The 23,040-nt window shown below is 45.0% G+C and overlaps 1 protein-coding gene and 1 long non-coding RNA gene across 14 annotated transcripts in view; one reads left to right on the forward strand and one right to left on the reverse strand.

Annotated features, from left to right (window-relative positions):
* LOC141161541 (caspase-8-like) overlaps positions 1-23,040 on the reverse strand; it is a 134,339-nt gene that overhangs the window by 76,544 nt on the left and 34,755 nt on the right. For 5 of the 13 annotated variants that reach the window (XM_073646480.1, XM_073646477.1, XM_073646488.1 and 2 more), the window contains exon 2: positions 3,434-3,503. The exons of 1 other annotated variant lie outside the window; for it this stretch is intronic. The gene's annotated coding sequence lies outside the window, so the exon portion shown is untranslated. Of the gene's footprint in view, positions 1-1,172; positions 1,351-3,429; positions 3,566-23,040 lie in introns of those variants that run through there. 7 more of the 13 variants (XM_073646485.1, XM_073646481.1, XM_073646482.1 and 4 more) reach the window with 4 other exon arrangements.
* The window catches only part of LOC141161542 (uncharacterized), a 118,614-nt gene that overhangs the window by 38,823 nt on the left and 56,751 nt on the right, over positions 1-23,040 (forward strand). The gene's annotated exons all lie outside the window — the stretch shown is intronic.

The raw sequence follows: 23,040 nt of genomic DNA on the forward strand, positions 1-23,040 counted from the left end.
ATGGGGGGAAGGGACATCCTGCATGGGGCATTATATGAGGGGGAAAGGGACATCCTGCATGGGGCATTATATGGGGGGGAGAGGTGACATCCTGCATGGGGCATTATATGGGGGGGAGGGACATCCTGCATGGGGCATTATATGGGGGGAAGGTACATCCTGCATGGGGCATTATATGGTGGGGGAAGGGACATCCGGCATGGGGCATAATATGGGGGAGAAAGGGATATCCTGCATGGGGCATTATATGGGGGGGGAAACAAGTGACATCCTGCATGGGGCATTATATGGGGGGGACAAGTGACATCCTGCATGGGGCATTATATGCGGGGAGAAGTGATATCCTGCATGGGGCATTATATGGGAGGTGACATCCTGCATGGGGCATTATATGGGGGTGACATCCAGCATGGGGCATTATAAGGGGGGGGACAGCCTGCATGGGGCATTATAAGGGAGGAACAGCCGGCATAGGGCATTATGTGGGGGGAACAGCCTGCATGGACCATTATATGGGGGCCAGTATCCTGTATGGAGCGTTATAAGGGGACCAGTATCCTGTACGGAGCGTTATATGGGGGCCAGTATCCTGTACGGAGCGTTTTATGGGGGCCAGTATTCTGTATGGAGCGTTATATGGGGGCCAGTATTCTATATGGAGCGTTATATGGGGGCCAGTATTCTGTATGGAGTGTTATATGGGGGTCAGTATTCCGTATGGAGCATTTTATGGGGGCCAGTATTCCGCATGGAGCGTTATATGGGGGCCAGTATTCTGTATAGAGCGTTATATGGGGGCTAGTATTCCGTATGGAGCATTTTATGGCGGCCAGTATACTGTGTGGAGCGATTCGCCGGTTTCTGAGCTATTGTAGAGTTTAGAATAGATATCACTCATGTAATGTAAGAAGTGAAATCTTCGGCATTGTACTATATATATATTTCTCTGTGGTATCTGTGCATCATGAATTGTATGTGTTAAAGGGGCCCACTGAGACTCTTTCGCCCGGGGCCCAGAAAAACCTGGAGCTGACCCTGTTCCCAGATACAGTATGTAAGGAGGTAGTTGAGTACATTAGAGTGCGTGAACTCAACTTTACTTAAAGAGATTGCCCACTACATTGATAACCCCTTTTTAAAAGAAGTAATCCCTTTTGTAAAATAACAGATACCTCCTCCACTGGCGTCGTTCCAGTGATGTGGGCACAGGGTCTCCTGGAGTTCTTTTCACATAGTTTCGGCACATGAGAACTGCAGGAAATCAGCGTCCGCGATTAGGTTTGCTCTGCTCTCTCTTGCTTCAAACGAACCTCGGACACTCACAAGAAGTGATAGATCATCAGCGCAATAGCGGCTGCTGATAACAGTGGCATAACAATGTCACACGAGTCTCTAGAGACACAGCGCTGGCATCTCTGGATTGGCACGCTGGTGCGGGTGTGAGTATATGTTATTCTTATCTGACAAAGGAACAACTTTATTTAGAAAGGGGTTGTCCCGGTATTAGACCATCCTTTTTATATGACAACATTTTATTTTGCTTGCTGCTGGGTCCCATTATGTCACTTGACAGTTTATGACTGTAGTGTTTCATTTGGTGGATAATGTGGGGAAAGAAAGTTGGCATAAAATGTATCACGTTTCTTAAGAGCCACGCTAGATACACAGATTTAAAGGAGTTGTCCAACGAACAAAGTACACTTTAATTAATAGATTTTGGGATGATAAAAAGTTTCACAATTTAATGTGTTAAAAAATAATGTTCTTTTGCTGAGATAATCTATAAATGTGCCCCTGCTGTGTACTGTGTAATGGCTGTGTCTGACCGTACAGGGACAGGGTCTGATCATACCACAGCTCCTGGGCAGGGGAGGAAGCAAAAGAGTATACACGGGATCACAGCTGATTCTTTCTGTAGGAACAAACATGTGTTTAAACAGGCGGTGAAATGTTTTATGTCACAGAAAGAATCAGCTGTGATCCCGTGCTGTCCTGTCTGTATACTCTTTTGATTCCTCCTTTGCCCAGGAGATGTGGTATGATCAGACCATGTTCCTGCACGGTCAGACACAGCCATTACACAGGATTATCTCAGCACAGGAACATTCTTTTAAACACATCAAACTGTGGAAATTATTACTATTCCAAGATCTATTGATTAAAATGTATTTTTTTTCCTGAGAAAACCCCTTTAACATTTTTTTTTCCTAATTTCAGAATTACATCATAGAATTTCCAATGTACAGTATCTTCAATATGCCTGAAAAATTAAACAGAAACTAAAAACACACAAATAAATCCATATACAAATGCTATAAACTTGAAAGGTCTGATTTTTTAAGCCTAATTCATTAAGAGGTGCACACCACCTAATGAATTAGGCACATCTCCTAACGGCCATGCACTACTACAATATTTTTTTGAAAGCTGGAAAAACCCTCTTAACTCCATTGCATTATATTTCTCTACATCATGCTGTTTTATTGCTCTTCAGCTCCCTGTACACTAAATCAAAGTTATTGAACTATAATTACATTATAACAAATAGAAACATTAATCAGCGCTCAAAAAATGCACTAATATTACTCACACCATGCTTTACCACCAGAATACAAAAAATACATGAAACCGTATATACCAATATACGCTGTCACTGACTTTCGTTGTGAATAAATATAAACTTGTATTCACTAATTAATTTCAATAATTGGGGAGGCTAACAGCTGACATTTTAAAATGCCATATGCGGAGGTATATTTAGGTTGACATTCATGCAGCATAGTGGTGGGCTGCAGGCGCATAGTATCTAGCAATTTGAAACCATTAATACTAATCTGTATTATGATTTATTTTGATTAAGACTAGTAATACAAGTTTACATATCCTATTATAGATGACCATACTCAATCGCACTATGTGATTTTAACTACTTAATACAATATTCCCTTGTTATTAAATCTAGAAGTAAAAGTTACATTTTAAGTCATGGTCTTTAGTTTAGGGATTTTTTTTACCTTTGGTATACAACTTATTATCTCTACACTGACTGTGGAACAGTGGTTCATAGGTTAATGAATATATACTTTAACATATATGCTTTGTTTCAGGGTAGAATGTGGTAGAACTGGTAACATCATATCAGTAATTTTACGTAATAACCACAAGACTGAATAACAAACTCGGTCAATCTCATAAAGGAATTATTACAATGGTATAGAAAAATGATTATAACAAACTTAGTATAATATAAGCACAACAATATAACATTAGTGTGTAAACAACCTGTAGCAAGTCACTGTACAAAAAGTATCACTGATCACCTATCACCCTGCAGTGTGCTGGCAGCAGTCAGAATAAGCATATGCTCTTAGATAAGAGGTGCATAGTACAGGCTACAAACACCCTATGTAACGCATGGTATATACTCACAGACCTGCAGGGTTAGAATACAGTAGTATACAGTAGATCTGTCCTTCCACCGGTAACACTGACAGCTTCTAGTGCTAGAAAATGACAGAACAAACATGTGACATCCACAGGAAACAGGAGTCTTGACTTTTTTGTCAACAAGGAAATTGTTCTGACATTGTCTTAAAGAGCATTTACACCTGAAATAAAGATAACATACAGTGGCTTGTGAAAGTATTCACCTCCTTGGCTTTTTACCTATTTTGTTACATTATAACCTGTGTTTAAATATTTTTGTAATCTGATTTATGTGTGATGCATCAGCACTAAATAGTCTTAAGTTGGTGAAGTGATAAAAATATAGACATAAATTAAATTTATGGGATCAAATAAAGCAATTAACTTCATAAGTCACATGCTTAGATTGCACACAGGGGGACTTCCTTTTACTAAGTGTCACATGATCTGTCAGTATATACACACTTTTCTGAAAGGCCACAGAGGCTGTAACACTACAAAGCAAGAGGCACCACTAACCAAACAACACCATGGAGACCAAGGAGATCTCCAAACAAGTCAGGGACTAAGTTGTTGAGAAGAACAATTCAAGGTTGGGTTATAAAATAATATCCAATCTCTGATGAGCCCCCAGAGCACTGTCAAATCCATTATCACCAAATGGAAAGAACGTGGTACAACAACAAACCAGCCAAGAGAGGGCTGCCCACCAAAACTCTCAGCCTGGGCAAGGAGGACATTAATCATAGAGGCAGCACAGAGACCAAAGGTAACCCTGAAGGAGCTGCAGAGTTCCCAAGCAGAGACTGGAGTATCTGTACATACAACCACAATAGGGCAGCACAGTGGCCCAGTGGTTAGCGCTACAGCCTTGTAGCGCTGGGGTCCTGGGTTCAAATCCCGCATACTGATAGGGAATGTGCCGATAATGTGTGTAATGGGGACAGTGCTGATAATGTGTGTAAATTGTCTGAATTGTAAAGCGCTGCGGAATATGTTGGTGCTATATAAATAAAAAAAGATTATATTATTATTAATAAGCTATACACATGATAGAGATGGAAGAGTGGGCAGAAAAAAAATGATAAGGCTTGTTTTGAGTTTGCCAAAAGACACGTGGGAGACTCCCCAAATGTACGGAGGAAGGTGCTGTGGTCAGATGAGACCGAAATTGAACTTTTTGACCACCAAGGAAAATGCTATGTCTGGTGCCAAATCAACACAGCTCATCACCCTAAGACCATCATCCCCACAGTGAAACATGGTGGTGGCAGCATAACGTTGTGGGGATGTTTTCCGGCTGCAGGGACAGGGAAAATGGTCCGAGTTGAGGGGAAGATGCATGATGTGAAAAACGGGTATATTCTTGAGCTCAACCTGTTTCAGTTTGTCAGTGTTTTGAGACTGGAACAGAGATTCACCTTCCAACAAGACAATGACCCAAAGCACACTGCTAAAGCACCGCTTGAGTGGTTTTAGGGAAAACGTGTAAATGTTTTGAAATGGCCTAGTCAAAGCCCAGACCTTAATCCAATTGAGAATCTGTTGTCAGACTTGAAGATTGTTGTTCACCAGAGGAAACCATCTAACTTGAAGTAGCTGGAGCAGTTTTACCTTGAGGAATGGGCAAACATCTCAGTTGCAAGATGTGGAATGCTCATAGAGACTTATCCAGAGCGACATGCAGCTGTAATTGCCACAAAAGGAGGCTCTACAAAATACTGACTTTAGGGGGATGAATAGTTATGTGTACTGAAATTTTCACTTATTTTGTCCTAATTGTTGTTTGCTTCACAATAAAAAGAAAACTAAATGTTCAGAGTTGTAGGCACGCTCTCTACATGAACTGATGCAAACCCTCAAAAAAAGTGAAATTCTAGGTTGTGAGGTAGCAAAACACGAAAAATGCCTAGGGGGTGAATACTTTCGAAGTCATTGTATAATTATATAATTATTAGTGTTGAGCCACCCCCGTAGTGTTCAGGTTCGGTTCGTCGAACACCGGGAAGTTTGTGTAACTGTTCGTCGAACACCTTAGAACACTGTCGAACACCGTTGAACACCGTTAAAACCAATGGCAGGCAAACAAAAAGACATAGAAAACACCTTCAAAGGTGTCCAAAGACGACAAACTGCTCAGAAGACACTCTTTTTAAAAAAAGCCGGCCGGCAATTCAGCATCGGTACCTGACAATTTAGAACAGAAACAATAGAGCATCACACATAGATTAGATAGAGAAAAACATGTCAGTCACATATATAAGAAGTACAGTGACAGTGTTGGTTACTGTACTTGTCATTTAGCGTTAAAGGATTTATTAAAAAAAATAATAGTGTTTTCATGCACCGTCTCTTTAAAAAAGCCGGCCGGCAATTCAGCATCGGTACCCAACAATTTAGAACAGAAAGAATAGAGCATCACACATAGATTAGATAGATAGAAACATGTCAGTCACATATATAATAAGTACAGTGATAGTGTTGATTACTGTACTTGTCATTTAGTGTTAAAATAAAGGATTTACTACAAAAAAAAATTGGCGTGGGGTTCCCACGTAATTTTAGTCTCTAGCGGAGGTTAAGCAGACGGCTGGGGCAGATGTTTGAAGCCTGGGAAGGGGGTAATACCCACGGAGCTTCCCAGGCTACTAATATCAGCCCCCAGCTAAATACCTAGCCTTTACTAGCTATTAAAATGGGGGACCCAAAAAAAAATGACGTGGGGTCCCCCCTATTTTAATAGCTAGCAAAGGCTAGGCAGACAGCTGGGGGCTGATATTAATAGCCCAGGAAGGGTGCCTTGAATATTGGCCCCCTCCCAGGCTAGAAATACCAGCCGTCAGCCGCCCCAGAAATAGCGCATCCATAGGATGAATGAACTCAGCTCATCTCATGCACGTCACTGACAGCGTGGGAGAATTCTCCTGTGCTTGCCGTGAGCGCAGGGGAATTCTCTCACGCTCACCGCATGCGCAGGAGAATTCTTCCATGCTGTTAGTGACGTGCATGAGGTGAGCTGAGTTCATTGGACATGAACTTGGCTCATCTGGATGCCGTCACAGCCAGACACTGAGGAGCGCAAGCATGCCTGCGCTTCTTAGAGTCTGTGGCATGGCAAGCTGGATGGCAGCTTTCGGCTGCGATCCAGCCTGTCATGTGAATGTAGCAGAGCTGGGGCCGTCCTGGGAACCATGGAAAGGTAAGGATGAGGTTGGTTTGTTATTTTAATTTTATTGCAGAAGACATTGGCTTCAACTGGAATGGGCGATACGGTAAGTATGGTTTAATTTAGAACATTAAAGAATTATGTATTTATTTCAATTAAAGGACTTTATTCTGGGTGTTTGTGTTTTTTTAACTTTGACTATGGGGTTAGTAATGGGGGTGTCTTATAGATGCCTCTCCATTACTAACCTGGGCTTGATGTCAGCTGGCATTATAAGGTGACATCAACCCCAGCCCTATTACCCCACTGGCACCGCTACAGGGCAGTGGGAAGAGCGAGGCTAAGTGCCAGAATTGGCGCATCCTATGGATGCGCCATTTCTGGGGCAGCTGACGGCTAGTGTTTCTAGCCTGGGAGGGGGCCAATATTCATGGCACCCTTCCTGGGCTATTAATATCAGCCCCCAGCTGTCTGCCTAGCCTTTGCTAGCTATTAAAAAAGGGGGGACCCCACGTAATTTTTTGGGGGAGTCCCCCATTTTAATAGCTAGTAAAGGCTAGGTATTCAGCTGGGGGCTGATATTAGTAGCCTGGGAAGCTCCATGGGTATTACCCCCTTCCCAGGCTTCAAATATCTGCCCCAGCCATCTGCTTAACCTCCGCTAGAGACTAAAATTACGGGGAACCCCACGCCAATTTTTTTTTTAGTAAATCTTTTATTTTAACACTAAATGACAAGTACAGTAATCAACACTATCACTGTACTTATTATATATGTGACTGACATGTTTCTATCTATCTAATCTATGTGTGATGCTCTATTCTTTCTGTTCTAAATTGTCGGGTACTGATGCTGAATTGCCGGCCGGCTTTTTTAAAGAGACGGTGCATGAAAACACTATTATTTATTTTAATAAATCCTTTAACATTAAATGACAAGTACAGTAACCAACACTGTCACTGTACTTCTTATATATGTGACTGACATGTTTCTATCTATCTAATCTATGTGTGATGCTCTATTCTTTCTGTTCTAAATTGTCGGGTACCGGTGTATGCCGCTGCTGAATTGCCGGCTTTTCATGTTTCACTGTGAGCACTGTTCCCATCGATTTGGGCAACTACAGTAATGCCACAACCACCATGGCTGTGGCATTACAGTGAGTGGCAGACAATCCCTGCATGATGTGAAAAAATCCAGTTATGCTTTTGGTGCACGAACAGTTATCGAACATAACCTCGAACAGCCAAATTTTTTGCAAATCGTTCGCGTTCGTCGAACGACTCGAACACCGCCCAAAACAGCTCGAATTTGAGATTGGCAAACAGTTCTAATCGAACACCGCTCATCTTTATTAATTATCCCAGAACTTAGAAAGCTGAATGGCTACAAATATTATTATTATTTTATTATCTATTTTTAAAGCACTATTCATTCCAGGGTGTTGTACATATGAAGAGGGTTTACATACATATATAATATACAAGTACAATAAGCAAACTAACAAGGTCATACTGGTACAGACTGGGAGAAGAGAGGACCTGCCCACATGGGCTTACAATCTACAGGGTAAGGCTGGGGTCACATGAGTGTATGTTCTCTCATGTGAGAGCGATTATGCTAATGTCACTCAGATCACACTCTGACAGAGTTTGATCCGAGTGTCACCTTAGTGTGATCAGATTCTCTTGTATGAGAGAAACGTATCACAGGTGCGGATAAGAAGAACTTAGATTCTCCATCTTCTCCATTGTCTGTGTCCACGGTAATCGGACTGTACTCCGAAGACATCTGAGTGTAGTCCAATGTTTCACACACATCCATAGACTTGTATGGATGCGCGTGATTATCGAATTCACTCGCAGCATGCGAAAAGAAGCACTGGTCGGTACTGTCCCATAGTATAACATTGGGCCGAGTGCTATCCAATAAAACATCAGATAGGACTCGGCAATGTTATACGCTTGTGTGAATGAGCCCTAATGTTCATGCAGACGAGCGTATAAATCGGACGTATGCTATCCAATTTTTTATTTGGATAACACATGGACAGCACATTGACCCATGTTATTCAATAGGGCTGTTCAGATGAACAATTGTTTCCTTGGTCCAACCATTCATGAGGAAAAAAAATCACTGCATGCACTACTTTCTTCTCAGATGAGACTCACTCATACAAGTCTATGGGTGCATAAAAGAAAAAAAACTGTACCCACGCGGAACATCTGACTGGTTTCTGATTCTTACGGATGCATTTCTATTATAAATTTAGGAAACTTTAATTGATCATGTACGTTTTTAGTCTAGATGTATGAAAATGAATCGCACATGGACATCACACAGATGTAAAAAACGGACACATGGATTGCACACAGATGAAAATCTGAAAAAAATGTCTGCGTTTTTTGGATAAAACGTGGACGATTTCTTATATGCTCATCTGCAGGGAACCTAAAGGGAAAAGGAGACAGTACGTCGGGGGTTGCAGTAGCACCAGTGGTTGTGAGGTGGCAGCAGGGTTATTGCTGGCTGTAGACTTTATTGAAGAGATGAGTTTTCAGGTTACGTCTGAAGGTTCCAAATGTGAGACAATCAGATGTTTCTGAGGCAGTGAAATCCAGAGGATGGGGGATGCTCAGAAAAAAATCTTGAAGTTGGTTGAGTGAGGAAAGTATGAGCATGGAGGAGAGAAGGAGGTTGTATGAGGACCAGAGATTAAGAGTGGGAATAAATCAGGAAATTAGTTTAGAGATGTATGGGGGAGACAGATTATACTTTGTGGTTCAATGTTAGTAGTTTAAACTGGATTTGTGGGCAATTGAAAGCCAATGAATGCATTGACAGAGGTCAGAGGCGTAGTGAGGGGAGAGATGAATTAACTGGACAGCAGTGATGTAAAAGTGTAAGTTAGGAGGCCGCAGAGGAGCATATTGCAATAGTCAAGGCAGACACTATTACAGTCTTAGGAAGGACAGTCACTCAACTTTTCTACCCCGTAGAATATAAATTATTTTTATGGAATGGTTTGATAGATTTGCTATTAAGGAGTTAAGTGTAATAGTGTAGATCACGCTACACTGTATATACAATTAGCACAGATTGTCACTAAAGTGTGATTAGCCTCCAAAATGACATAAAAAACACTAATAAAGCAAAGGACATATCTCTATTAAATGAAGAATCGATAAATCAATGAATTAAAATATTTATTTTTATTGTGATAATAAATATAAAAACAAGTATATTAAAAATAAGCATAAGGCATCAACTGTAGTGGACAGGTAGCTAAACAAGTCAAGATAAATATAATGGAATCACCCTTCCCACAACTGATGGAGGTGTAAAGATATAAAGTGCATAGTGCTAATTTGCATGGAAAAGCTTGAACAATGCTATGATTAAAAGTAAAAGTGCAAGTGCTTAGATTAAATCAGGCATAATCAATACTAAGTCAGTGTTCCAAGAGATATTGGTATTAAGGATTGGGGATGGAATCAGATTAGTGCAAAAATATTATTAAAGGGAACCTGTCATGTCCTAGGTACCATCTACACTGCCCCCATAGCATTGCTAGTGATGCATTGTGCATCACTAGCAAGCTTTTTTCATTAAAATTGGTGGTAGTATAATGATTTTATAACCTTTGAAATACTTTATCCTACCTGCTCGTTTTCAGTCATAGGGGTATGATTCTCACTTTCATAAATCAAAGCTTTATTGAAAAATTCTGGGTAATCAAATGCGTAAAACAATTGGGAAGTCATGTAACAATTCAAAATTTAAGATTACATGTGCTTATTGATAAGTTATAGTCACATAAGTTTAATTAACAATAAAGATGTACATTATGCATCATTGTAAACGTCAGTAAAATATATAAACATGAACAATAATAACGTGATGTATGTAGGCCAATGATACGAGGAAGGAGAAAGAGAAAAGTAAAGAAGAAGTTGGGGAAGAGGGAAATGGGGGAAAGAGGATAAGGGGAAAGGGTGGGAGGGAGGATTAGGTCTCCCTTCTGGACAAGTTCAAGTCAAAAGCTCCCAAGAAACCCGATCTTTCGAAATTATGGGATAATCAATTGGAGCTTTCATAAACAGATACGTTGTGTGAGGTGTTGTGGATATCAGATCGTGAGTTGGTATTCAGTTCAGCCAAGAATCCAACTCAGGAGTTTCCCTAAAGACGATCCATGGGGCCCACGTATTATAAACCCTGTCAGGATTTCCAGCATCTTGATCGATCAATAACTTCATTCTGTATATGTTGTTGAACTCAGCCACAAATTCTGAGCTTGTTGGAGTTCTTTCTTGCTTCCAATATCGTGGAATCAAATTTCTAGCAGCTGTGAGAAAGTGTCTGAGTAGGCCCTTCTTATATTTAGATACTGAGATGTCACTTAACGATAAGAGGGCTAATTCCATTGTGGGTTAAATCCTTCTTGTAGATAGTTTATTATAGAGGTCAAATTTTGCTAGCCACAAGCTCTTAATAGGTGGACATGACCACCAGATATGAGTGTATGAGCCTCTGTTTTTAAGCCATCCACAACAGGTGTCTGGAGTTGTGGGATATATGGAGTGGATAATGGAAGGGCATCTATACCATCTTGATAGGACCTGATAACTCCTCTCCTGTGATACCGAACACAACGACGACCTCAATGTAAACAGGATGATTTTGGATTGATCTTCGGGTGATAGCAATCTTCCAATGTCACTCTCCCAATCAGAAAAGAATTTTGGAAAATTTTGTGTGGTAATTTGGTTTTCCTGATATACTTTGTATAATAGAGAAACTGTGTGGTCTGGGGGGTTCTTTGAAAGGCACAGGATTTCAAAAGAGGTGAGTGGCCTAAAAATGTTTGTTTGTTTAATTAGTGAGTTGATATAGCTTTTCAATTGTTCATAGAAGAACCACGAGCCTGCAGGGGGTTCTACACCAAGAAACAAGTCTTGTGGTGATCTCATTTCAGAATGATTTATGTAGTCATAAATAATGGGGTGAGCTTCTTTGCGTTTGTTTAAAAGGATTGATCTGTTACTGCCTGCTGGGAAAGCTGGGTTGTCGTACACTGGTATTAATGGGCCTGGTATGGATGAAACATGGAGGGACCTATTACCCTGTCTGAGAAAGAGGATGAGTTTTCTTGTGAGAAAGGGAGATAAACTTCTGCTTTCGTCTACAATTCTTGTGGACCATAACTCTGCCCGGGGATCGCGTTTGGAATGATCTTTTTCTTGACCAACTCATTTCTTGCTACTCCCATGATGGAATAGGTCAAGAATACAAATTCCTAAAGAAGCATAACTATATAGAGAGAGATCAGGTAAGCCCACTCCCCCCCATTGTTTATATCTGCTTAAAAGAAAGTATGATAAACCAGATAAATCTAGTAATCGATTTCTTGAGTCTGGAGATGAAGGAAGCTGGGAGGTACAGCAGGATTGTTTGAATGAGGTAGAAAGGGCGTGGCAAAAGATCCATTTTTATGCCATTGATCCTGCCGAACAAAGATAATTGTAGTTTGTTCCATTTCTCCAAATCAAGCTCTGCTCTAAGTATGGCAATCTTGAAATTAGCGTCATATAGCTTAGATGTTTTGTTTGGTAATTTTATGGCTAAGTAAGTAATCGGGTCAGAGCACCATTTGAAGGGAAAAGAGGTAGATAATTGGGCCACCAGAGGTTTTTGCAGTGATATGTTCATTATTTGGGATTTATGCAAATTCATTTTGAAGTTGCTAAGGGATCCAAATTTATGTAGTTCCGAGATGATATTTGGTATGCTAACGAGTGGAGATGTGATATATAAAAGGATATCATCTGCAAATAACGCTAGTTTATGTTCTTCTGATTGCTTCTTTACTCTGTTGATTGATGGATTGCCCCGAATTGCAACTGCTAGGTATTCCATAGTTACGATATATAATAGTGATAGGGGACATCCCTGTCTTATGCCATTTCTAATTGGGAATGAATTCGAGAGAGACCTATTGACTTTAACCTGAACAGAAGGAGAACTGTATAAAGCAGTTATTCTGTGCATCATGTTTTCTCGTAAACTAATTTCCTCAAGCGCCCGGAAAATGAATTCCCAGTGAACCCTATCGAACGCCTTTTCGGTGTCAATCAACAGGATACACATAGGCCCCCCCCCCACCCTTCTCTACCCCATCTATCAGTGAAATAGTCCTTATGGTGTTATCTCTAGCTTTGCGTCCCGGGACGAAACCCACCTGGTCCTGATTAATCTAACTTGGGAGAAGGGGGCATAATCTTTTTGAAATCATCTTCGCATACATTTTGATATCGATATTTATCAAGGAAATGGGGCGGTAATTGCTGCATGATGAAAGGTCCTTCTCGGGCTTAGGGAGTACTGAGATATGGGCCGATAATGCCTAGGGCGGGAAGAAACCCCCGGAAGAGACAAAGTTACACATTGATAGAAAAATGGGGCTTAATAGATCTTTAAACTGTTTATAAAAAACAGCAGTGTACCCATCAGGACCTGGACTCTTGCCCAATTTTAATTCTTTTATGGTTGCGGCCACCTCTTCAGGCGTGAAATCTTTTTCTAAGTCCAATAATATCTCCTCTGATATGGCGGGTAACTTATTTGCTTGTAAATAATCTCAAATTTTATTCCGAAATAGCTGTGTGGGGAGATCTTTATAATGTCCGGTTATGTTGTAGAGGGATTTATGGTAATCACTAAAGCTTGCGAGAATGTCACTGGTATTGAATACTTTTTTCCCCTTAAAGTTTTTAATAAAAGGAACATAAGTGTATGGGTTACGTGAATGTAATGCTCTGGCCAGAAATTTGCTGTTTTTATTACCTAGATTGTAGAAACAAATTTTGACTCGATCTCTAAAGCAAAGTGTTTTCTGGTCTAACACCGTAAGTAACTTCTGTCTAGTTGATGAAAGTTGCGAAAGAGTATTAGCGGAAAGATCTTGTTTATGTAGAAATTCAAGTTTTAGAATTTGTGAGGAGAGTTTAGCTATTTCGGCTGTACATTCTTTTTTTGAGACGCGAACCATGGGATATGAATGTGCCTCTTAAAATAACTTTCAATGTTTCCCATTTGATGGCTGGTGAAGTAGGGTCTCCTTCGTGATCTACTACAAAATTGTTAATTGCTTGTTCTATACCCGACTTACATTGGGGATCTTGAAGAAGATTTTCATTTAAGCGCCAAGAGAAACTTGATCTTGAATGAGGGTCTAATGTCATTGAAAGGTAGATGGGGGCGTGATCTGAACACAATATTGAACCTACCTCTGCCTCTAATGGTACATCTAATAAGTTATGAGAGATAAAAAAAAATAATCAATTCTGCTGTATATATTGTGAATTTGTGAGAAAAAGCTATAATCTTTAGTGTTAGGGTGAAGAACCCTCCAGACATCAACCAGTCTCATGCTATGAAGCTGTTTTTTAACTTGTTGGATATAAGATGCGGGGTAAGTGGACTTACCAGATGAAACATCCAGTCCGGGATTCATAGGAAGATTGAAGTCTCCTCCGAGTATCACAGGAGAGGAGCCGGCAAACTCTTCTAGGAGCCTTTTGCACGTTGCACCGAACCTTTATTGCCCGTGATTTGGGAAATAGACGTTAGCAATGACAAGTTTATGTGAGGCCCAAGAATCCTTCAGAAATAAGTATCTAACTTCTTTATCAGTTAGGGAGTCTAACACCTCAGGTAAAAAAAGATTTATGAAAAGCTATTGAGCCTCCTTTTGAATTGGAACTTAAATTGGTACTGTGATACAATTTAGGGTAATATTTTGAAAGGCAATTCGGCAGAGTGCCAGATTTAAAATGAGTCTCTTGAAGTAATAAAACTAAGACATGTTGTTTATGGTGTGTGTACAACACCTGTCTTCTTTTTTCCGTGATATTTAGCCCCTTTACATTGAAGGAGCAGAACTTGATCTTATCCATATTGATTACATTTGTCTAAGGTTTGAGGGTCTAACTGCTTATCCAGAGGAGAGACCTGAAGGATTACAATAAGAAAAGTTGAGAGGGTACGTGAGTGAGGAGATAAGGGTAGAAGGTAAGGAGGAAAGAGAAGAAAGTTTAAGCGAGAGATGCTTGAGCACCATACGCCAAGCACCATTGGTGCAGGGATTGGTAGCAGTCGCTACCTTTGGCACCTAAAACGAAGGGAGGAAGCCTGGAAGAGTCCGGTGCCCCCCCAAACCGTCCTCCACCCAAATTGTTTAGGCAGTAATCAATACAACTTTGAATTAACCTGTCATCTAACTTGGGATGTATGGTCGGAATGAAAAAAAGAACGGAAAAAAAAAAACAATGACCGAACGCCTCTAGCTATTTCGTGGTTCCGAATTACGAATAATCATATGTATTGATATTTAAATGAAAAAATGGGTATTTCTGAGAACGTCAGATCCTTGGAAAACTTCTTATAGATAACCTACCAACCACATGTAAAATCTAACTACCATTTGACTCAAAACACATGGCAACAAACAGGCATTTTAGACAAAAGAGATATCAGACAAATCTATTAACTGTTAAGAGATCTCTCCTATGAAAGTGTGTCATAACTCTGGGAGGGACAGAGAGAAGTAAATGAGATTATGTGTTACGGGGCCGGGTGGTGGAACCTCTGTGCCGTGGTGCAAGGAGGGACCCAGAGGGGCGTGACTAAGTATCCACCCGAACCGACCCTGGTCGTACGGCAGCTAACGACACCGTGACCAGGGAGGATCCAGGCTGAGGGACCAGGTGCTACTCTGGGGACGACCTTGTAAGAGAGCAAGTGGCTCCCACGGGTCAGATGGCTGGGACTGACCGGTATGGCAGATGGACACGGCAAGCAGGCGGAAGTCTCTGGTAGCTGGCAGGTGGACACAGTTCGAGAAAGCAGGGCAGGTAGCAGTCTATAGGTTTTACCAGGAAGATGGTCACAACAAGTGACGGCAGGATCTCCAGGCAGGCTGGCAGGAAACAGGCAGGTGCTCCCAGGTGAGCGGGCAGACAGACGAGGCGGGTAACTGGCAGGTAACTGGTGGGCGCTCCCAGGTGAGCGGGCAGACAGACGAGGCAGGTAATGGGCAGGTAACTGGTGGACGCTCCCAGGTGAGCGGTCTGACAGATGAGGCAGGCAACAGTCAGGTTACTGGTGGATGCTCCCAGGTGAGTGGTCAGACAGACGCGGCAGGTAACAGGCAGGTAACTGGTGGACGCTCCCAGGTGAGCGGTCAGACAGATGCGGAAGGTAACAGGCAGGTAACTGGTGGACGCTCCCAGGTGAGCGATCTGACAGACGAGGCAGGTAACAGTCAGGTAACTGGTGGACGCTCCCAGGTGAGCGGTCAAACAGACAAGGCAAGTAACAGGCTGGCAGGCAGGATGAGGAATCAGGCTAGCAGCGGAACCTGAGGGCTGAAGCACAGGTGAGACACAGTGCAAACAACTTTGCTCGGGCACCTCCATTTTGGAGGAGGTGCCTTATATATGGGAAGTCCTCCGGCAATTGGCCGGGGACCCCTTAGGACGACGCACGCGGCCCCTTAAAGAGAGGGGGAGCGTGCGCGCGCCCTAAGCACAGTGCCTGGGAAGGAGCGCGCGCCGGCAGCAGCGAGGGAAGGAGCGCAGGAGGACGCCACACACTGAACAGGAAGGTGAGAGGGACGGCGTCTCTGCCTAGCAGGAGGCAGAGACGCCGATGCTACAGTACCCCCCCTTTAGGCCCCCCCTTTTTGAGGCCAGAGAGAAATTTCTCAAGGAGAAGCGGAGCGTTGATGTTCTCCCTGGGTTCCCAAGTTCTTTCCTCAGGACCAAACCCCTTCCAATCCACAAGAAAAAAGGTTCTCCCTCTTACCCTCTTGGTGGCCAGGATACTCTCCACTTCAAAGACGTCCTCAGCAGAAACCGGAGTAGGAGGAGTACCTGGATTGTCGGAAAAAGTGTTAAGGACAACGGGTTTGAGGAGGGATACGTGGAAGGAGTTGGGAATGCGTAGGGTGGCCGGGAGTTTTAATTTGTAGGTCACTGGGTTAATTTGCCTGAGGACTTCGAAGGGTCCGATGAACCGAGGGCCCAACTTGTAGGAGGGTACTTTGAGCCGCACATATTTGGAAGAGAGCCAAACCTTGTCCCCTGGACAGAATTGAGGTGGATCCAGACGTCTCTTATCAGCATATCTCTTCATCCGCTCGGAGGACAGAAGAAGAGCGGACCTGCTACTCTCCCAAATAGTAGAAAACTCGCTGACAAGAGACTCTGCGGCAGGGTTGTCCACAGAAGCGGAGACAGGAACTGGAATCTGGGGGTACTGGCCATAGACAATAAAGAACGGGGATTGGGAAGAGGATTCGCTCTCATGGTTATTATAAGAGAACTCGGCCCATGGTAGGAGATCCACCCAATCCGAATGGTGGGCATTAACGAAGTGCCGGAGGTAGCTGGTCAGGATCTGATTGATTCGCTCCACTTGACCATTGGACTGTGGGTGGTAAGCGGAGGAGAAATCCAGGGTAACGTCTAGCAGCTTACATGTGGCTCTCCAGAAGCGTGAGGTGAACTGAACCCCACGATCCGACACGATGTGGAGGGGTAGGCCATGGAGACGGAAGATATGGCGGATAAAGTCTTTAGCCAGCTCGGGTGCAGATGGAAGACCAGGCAGGGGAATGAAGTGGGCCATTTTAGAAAAGCGGTCAACGACCACCCAAATTACTGTACAACCGGCAGAAACAGGAAGATCGGTGATAAAGTCCATAGCAATGTACTGCCATGGAGCAGCAGGTACAGGCAGGGGCAAGAGATGGCCAGCTGGTAGATGTCTGGGGACTTTGTTACGGGCACAGGATGAACAGGCCGCGACGAAGTCTACAACGTCCTTACGCAGGGTAGGCCAACAGTAATGCCGGGAAATGAGCTGGAAGGTCTTCTTTTGGCCAGCATGGCGAGCTAGTTTAGAAGAATGTCCCCAGCGAAGAACCCTCTCCCGATCTGATACTGCTACAAACGTCTTACCGGGTGGAAGACGAGTCAGATCCAAGGGGGCCACATTCATCACCTTGGAGGAGTCAATGATGTGCGTAGGCTCCTCCTCTTGATCGGAGGACAGGAAGGACCGGGACAAGGCATCAGCTTTGACGTTCTTATCCGCCGGGCGGAAATGAAGAATGAAGTCGAAGCGGGCAAAAAACAACGACCACCGAGCCTGGCGAGGATTGAGTCTCTGGGCATTTTGGAGATATGCCAGGTTTTTGTGATCCGTGTAGATGATTACCGGGTAGAGAGCCCCTTCTAGCAGATAGCGCCACTCCTCCAGTGCCAATTTGACGACTAGCAATTCATGGTCTCCTATGGAGTAGTTGCGCTCAGACCAGGAGAAGATTTTGGAGAAGAAGCCGCAGGTTACCATTCTCCCGGTAGAAGATTTTTGGGTGAGTACCGCTCCGGCTCCGGAGGAGGAGGCATCAACCTCCAGGTAGAATTGCTTATTATAGTCCGGACGATGCAGGACGGGGGCAGAGGCAAAGGCTCTCTTTAAGGAAAGGAAGGCCTCCTCGGCTTCAGGCGACCATACCTTGTGATTTGCCCCCTTACGGGTAAGCGCAGATATGGGAGCAGTCCGGGACGAGAAGTGTGGGATGAAAAGACGATAGTAATTAGCGAAGCCCAGGAATCGCTGTATCGCCTTCAAACCCTCGGGACGGGGCCATTTTAGAACAGAAGAGAGCTTCTCCGGATCCATTTGTAGACCTGTCTGGGAAATAACAAAGCCCAAGAATGGAAGGGAGGTCTGGTTGAAGAGGCACTTCTCGTATTTGGCATAGAGGTGGTTCTGCCGGAGCCTAAGCAGGACCTGACGAACATCCCTCCGGTGTGTGGGGAGATCCAGAGAGAAGACCAAGATATCGTCCAGGTAGACCACTATGCAGGAGTACAGGAGGTCACGGAAGATGTCGTTGACCAGCTCTTGAAAGACAGCGAGGGCGTTACAGAGACCAAAGGGCATCACAAGGTACTCATAGTGACCGTCCCGGGTATTGAATGCTGTCTTCCACTCGTCTCCTTGACGGATACGGACCAAGTTATATGCCCCTCGTAGATCCAGCTTGGAGAAGATCCTGGCGCCCTTGAGATGGTCAAACAATTCGGAGATGAGAGGCAGGGGGTATTTGATTTTTATAGTGATTAGATTGAGTCCTCTGTAGTCTATACAGGGACGTAGCGAGCCGTCTTTCTTTTTGACAAAGAAGAATCCGGCTCCAGCCGAGGAGGTAGATTTTCGGATAAATCCTCTAGCCAGATTCTCTTCAATGTATTCAGACATGACCCGGGTTTCGGCCGCAGACAATGGGTAGATACACCCACGGGGAGGAGTGGCGCCAGGTACCAGGTCGATTGGGCAGTCATATGGCCTATGGGGTGGCAACGTCTCTGCTTCCTTTTTACCGAAGACGTCTGCATAGGGCCAGTATGGAGCCGGGAGACCGGGAAGATTAGCTGGAGTAGGCGGAGGGCGAGCTGGGCGGACCGGAACCAGGCAGGTCCTATGGCAGTCTGGACCCCACCGGAGTACTTCGCCGGATCGCCAGTTCAATACGGGTTCATGTGTCTGGAGCCAAGGTAGACCTAGCAACAGGGAGTGAGAGAGTCCGGATAGCACATGGAAGGAGATCTTCTCAGAGTGCAGCATTCCCACCTGCAGAGTTAAGGGTTCAGTGACGAGCAGGATGGGTACCGGAAGGAGCTTACCATCCAGGGAGGCAACTGACAAAGGTTCAGGGAGAGGCTTGGTGGGAATACAGTACCTCTCTACTAAGGACTGGGAGATGAGGTTCCCAGCCGCTTCAGAGTCCAGGTGAGCGTTTTCAAAGTGCCGATCCTCTCCCCAGGAGAGAGAGACAGACAAAGTCAGGGAGGGAGAGGACTTACTTTTGTCTAGGATGACCTCTCCGAGCGATCCTAGACACCGGCGTTTCCCGGCCTCTCCGGGTAGGAGCGGATCAGGTGCTCCTTGCTGCCACAATAGAAACAGCTCCCCTCGGCCCGGCGTGACTCCTGGCGGGATTTGACCAACTTGGTCTGGTCGACCTGCATGGGCTCGGGTGAGTGCGCCCGGGGAGTGACTGAAGAAGAGACAGGTCTCTGGAAGTTAGGAGCAAGGCGGGGAAACTTTCTCTCGCGGGTGGTTTCCTTTGTACGTTCCTGGAACCGGATGTCAATCCGGGTAGCAAGTGACACTAGGTCGTCCAGGGTGGTAGGGATGTCCCGACCGGCAAGTTCATCTTTTTTTCCGACCGGAAAGACCCTCCCAGAAGACGGACAGCAGGGCCTCTTTATCCCAGGCAAGTTCAGAAGCGAGGGTACGGAACCGTATGGCATATTGGCCTATGGTGAGACTCCCTTGGTGGAGACGTAGCAGAGAGGAGGCTGACGAGGTCTTTCGTCCCGGTTCATTAAAGACTTTCCGGAAAGCAGTGAGCAAAGCTGACAAGTTGGATACTAGGGGATCCCCTCTCTCCCACAGGGGATTTAGCCAAGCCAATGCCTCTCCAGTGAGATGGGACATGATGAAAGCCACTTTGGCCCGGTCGGTGGTAAAGTGATGTGCCAAGAGTTCAAAGTGCAGGGTGCACTGTTTTATGAAGCCCCGAGGTTGAGCGGGGTCGCCTCCGAAATGAGGAGGTGCAGAAAGCCGGGGTCCGGAGCAGGATGCCATGGTATTGATGGGCAGCGGCGCTGCCGGGGTGCGAGTCGTGCAACTAGCGGTGGTTGCTGGTGGAGCAGTCAGTGTGTCCAGGCGGGAGTTGACATTCCGCAGGTGGTTCAGGATGGACTCCTGCTGGGATCTCTGACGGGAGACTTCCTAGTATAGGTCAGAGAGCTAGGGAGCTTGGGTGCCACCGGGTTCCATGGCCCGAGCAAACTGTTACGGGGCCGGGTGGTGGAACCTCTGTGCCGAGGTGCAAGGAGGGACCCAGAGGGGCTTGACTAAGTATCCACCCGAACCGACCCTGGTCGTACGGCAGCTAACGACACCGTGACCAGGGAGGATCCAGGCTGAGGGACCAGGTGCTACTCTGGGGACGACCTTGTAAGAGAGCAGGTGGCTCCCACGGGTCAGATGGCTGGGACTGACCGGTATGGTGGATGGACACGGCAAGCAGGCAGAAGTCTCTGGTAGCTGGCAGGTGGACACAGTTCGAGAAAGCAGGGCAGGTAGCAGTCTATAGGTTTTACCAGGAAGATGGTCACAACAAGTGACGGCAGGATCTCCAGGCAGGCTGGCAGGAAACAGGCAGGTGCTCCCAGGTGAGCGGGCAGACAGACGAGGCGGGTAACTGGCAGGTAACTGGTGGGCGCTCCCAGGTGAGCGGGCAGACAGACGAGGCAGGTAACGGGCAGGTAACTGGTGGACGCTCCCAGGTGAGCGGTCTGACAGACGAGGCAGGTAACAGTCAGGTTACTGGTGGATGCTCCCAGGTGAGCGGTCAGACAGACGCGCGCAGGTAACAGGCAGGTAACTGGTGGACGCTCCCAGGTGAGCGGTCAGACAGACGCGGAAGGTAACAGGCAGGTAACTGGTGGACGCTCCCAGGTGAGCGATCTGACAGACGAGGCAGGTAACAGTCAGGTAACTGGTGGACGCTCCCAGGTGAGCGGTCAAACAGACAAGGCAAGTAACAGGCTGGCAGGCAGGATGAGGAATCAGGCTAGCAGCGGAACCTGAGGGCTGAAGCACAGGTGAGACACAGTGCAAACAACTTTGCTCGGGCACCTCCATTTTGGAGAAGGTGCCTTATATATGGGAAGTCCTCCGGCAATTGGCCGGGGACCCCTTAGGACGACGCGCGCGGCCCCTTAAAGAGAGGGGGAGCGCGCGCGCGCCCTAAGCACAGTGCCCGGGAAGGAGCGCGCGCCGGCAGCAGCGAGGGAAGGAGCGCAGGAGGACGCCGCGCGCTGAACAGGAAGGTGAGAGGGACGGCGTCTCTGCCTAGCAGGAGGCAGAGACGCCGATGCTACATTATGAAGGGAAGCACAAAATGATAACAATGTTCCTTCAAGTGACATTGGAAGTAGAGCCATGTCTTTTCTGCCTTTAGGCATTTTGCACGTTTTGCCATCTTGGAGAAGCAGTAGTAAGTTGTGGATTCTGTGGCCTATCCGGAAGGTCAATCATAGAGAGCTCAAAAGTACCCAAAAAGTTAGCCAAGTCTCCAAGTCTTCGGAATATAGCGGTTTTTCCTCCCTTGAGAGCTATCAGTTGGAAGGGGTAACCCCACTTGTAAGTGATGTCCTTTTCTTTAAGGACCATCAAGAGGGGTTTTAGTGCTCTTCTGAGTTGTAATGTGCATCTGGAAAGATCTGAGAGCAGCATAATTTGAGAACCAGAGTAATTTAGAGTCCCATTTTGTCTTGCTGCTGTCATGATGGCCTCCTTGACTTTGTAGAAATGCACTCTACATATAACATCTCTGGGGCGGGATTCTCATGTTGGCTTGGGGCCCAGAGATCTGTGAATGTGATCAAACTTGATTGAGCTGGCTTCACTGTCACCTAGCATGTCCAAGAACAGTTTTTGCACTGCCTATTGCGGTTTTCAAGATCTTCCATGCTGGATGCTATATCCTCCAACTGGAGAGTGTGGCTGGTTATAATGTCTCTATGAGATTGTAATTCTTGTAGTATATCTTCTTGGGACTTTTCAACTTCCTTGATAAGTGTAGTGAATTCCGCTTTCAAATTATTAAGTTCTTTTTTATAGGAATTTTCCAATCTGCAGGCCAATCTCTCTAGGTCTTTTTTGGTAGGAAGAGCTTTTATGTACTTGCTTAGCTCAGAGATGTTCATATCGTTTGTGGTTTTGCTGTCCCCTTCAGAATCTTCTATTAATTTCTGAGGTGAACCATGTGGAGTTAGAGATTCACGTGAAGGAGAGCTATCCCAGGAAGCATTTTTAGCCATTTTAGATCTCGTGTTCCTGGCCTGACGATTAGAGTTTAACGATACATCTCTTCAGAATTGTTTTTTGGATTTAAGAGCTGTCTTGTTGATCATCTGGTTTTGCCCATATACACCTGTAAATGAATTAATCTGTGGGTGGCTAAAGGGGGAATATTAGGAGTGAGGCACCTGGTCCGATTGTCCTAGCCCTCCATTAGCAAGCCTCTCTTCACTTTAAATTTAAATCAAATAACTATTTGTGGTTATTTGAAGGGAATTGCAGGGGGTATGGGAGACTGCTCCCCCTTATTTGTCTTCTGACTGAGAAGGGCACTGCTTTATGAGTCTACTGTGACTCAGTGAGGTGTACTGCCACTAAGTAAAATAGTCCCAATAGTCCTGGAAATGGGCCCAATCTCTTCTTCAATGCACAGGATCGATGGCTGTACGCTGACCCAGATGTAAGGTAGGGCATGAGAAGACAGGGGACAAGGTGAG

This window comes from Phyllobates terribilis, unplaced genomic scaffold, assembly GCF_046119375.1.
Source record: "Phyllobates terribilis strain yellow unplaced genomic scaffold, ASM4611937v1 Scaffold_9__5_contigs__length_417890890, whole genome shotgun sequence".
Taxonomy (NCBI): domain Eukaryota; kingdom Metazoa; phylum Chordata; class Amphibia; order Anura; family Dendrobatidae; genus Phyllobates; species Phyllobates terribilis.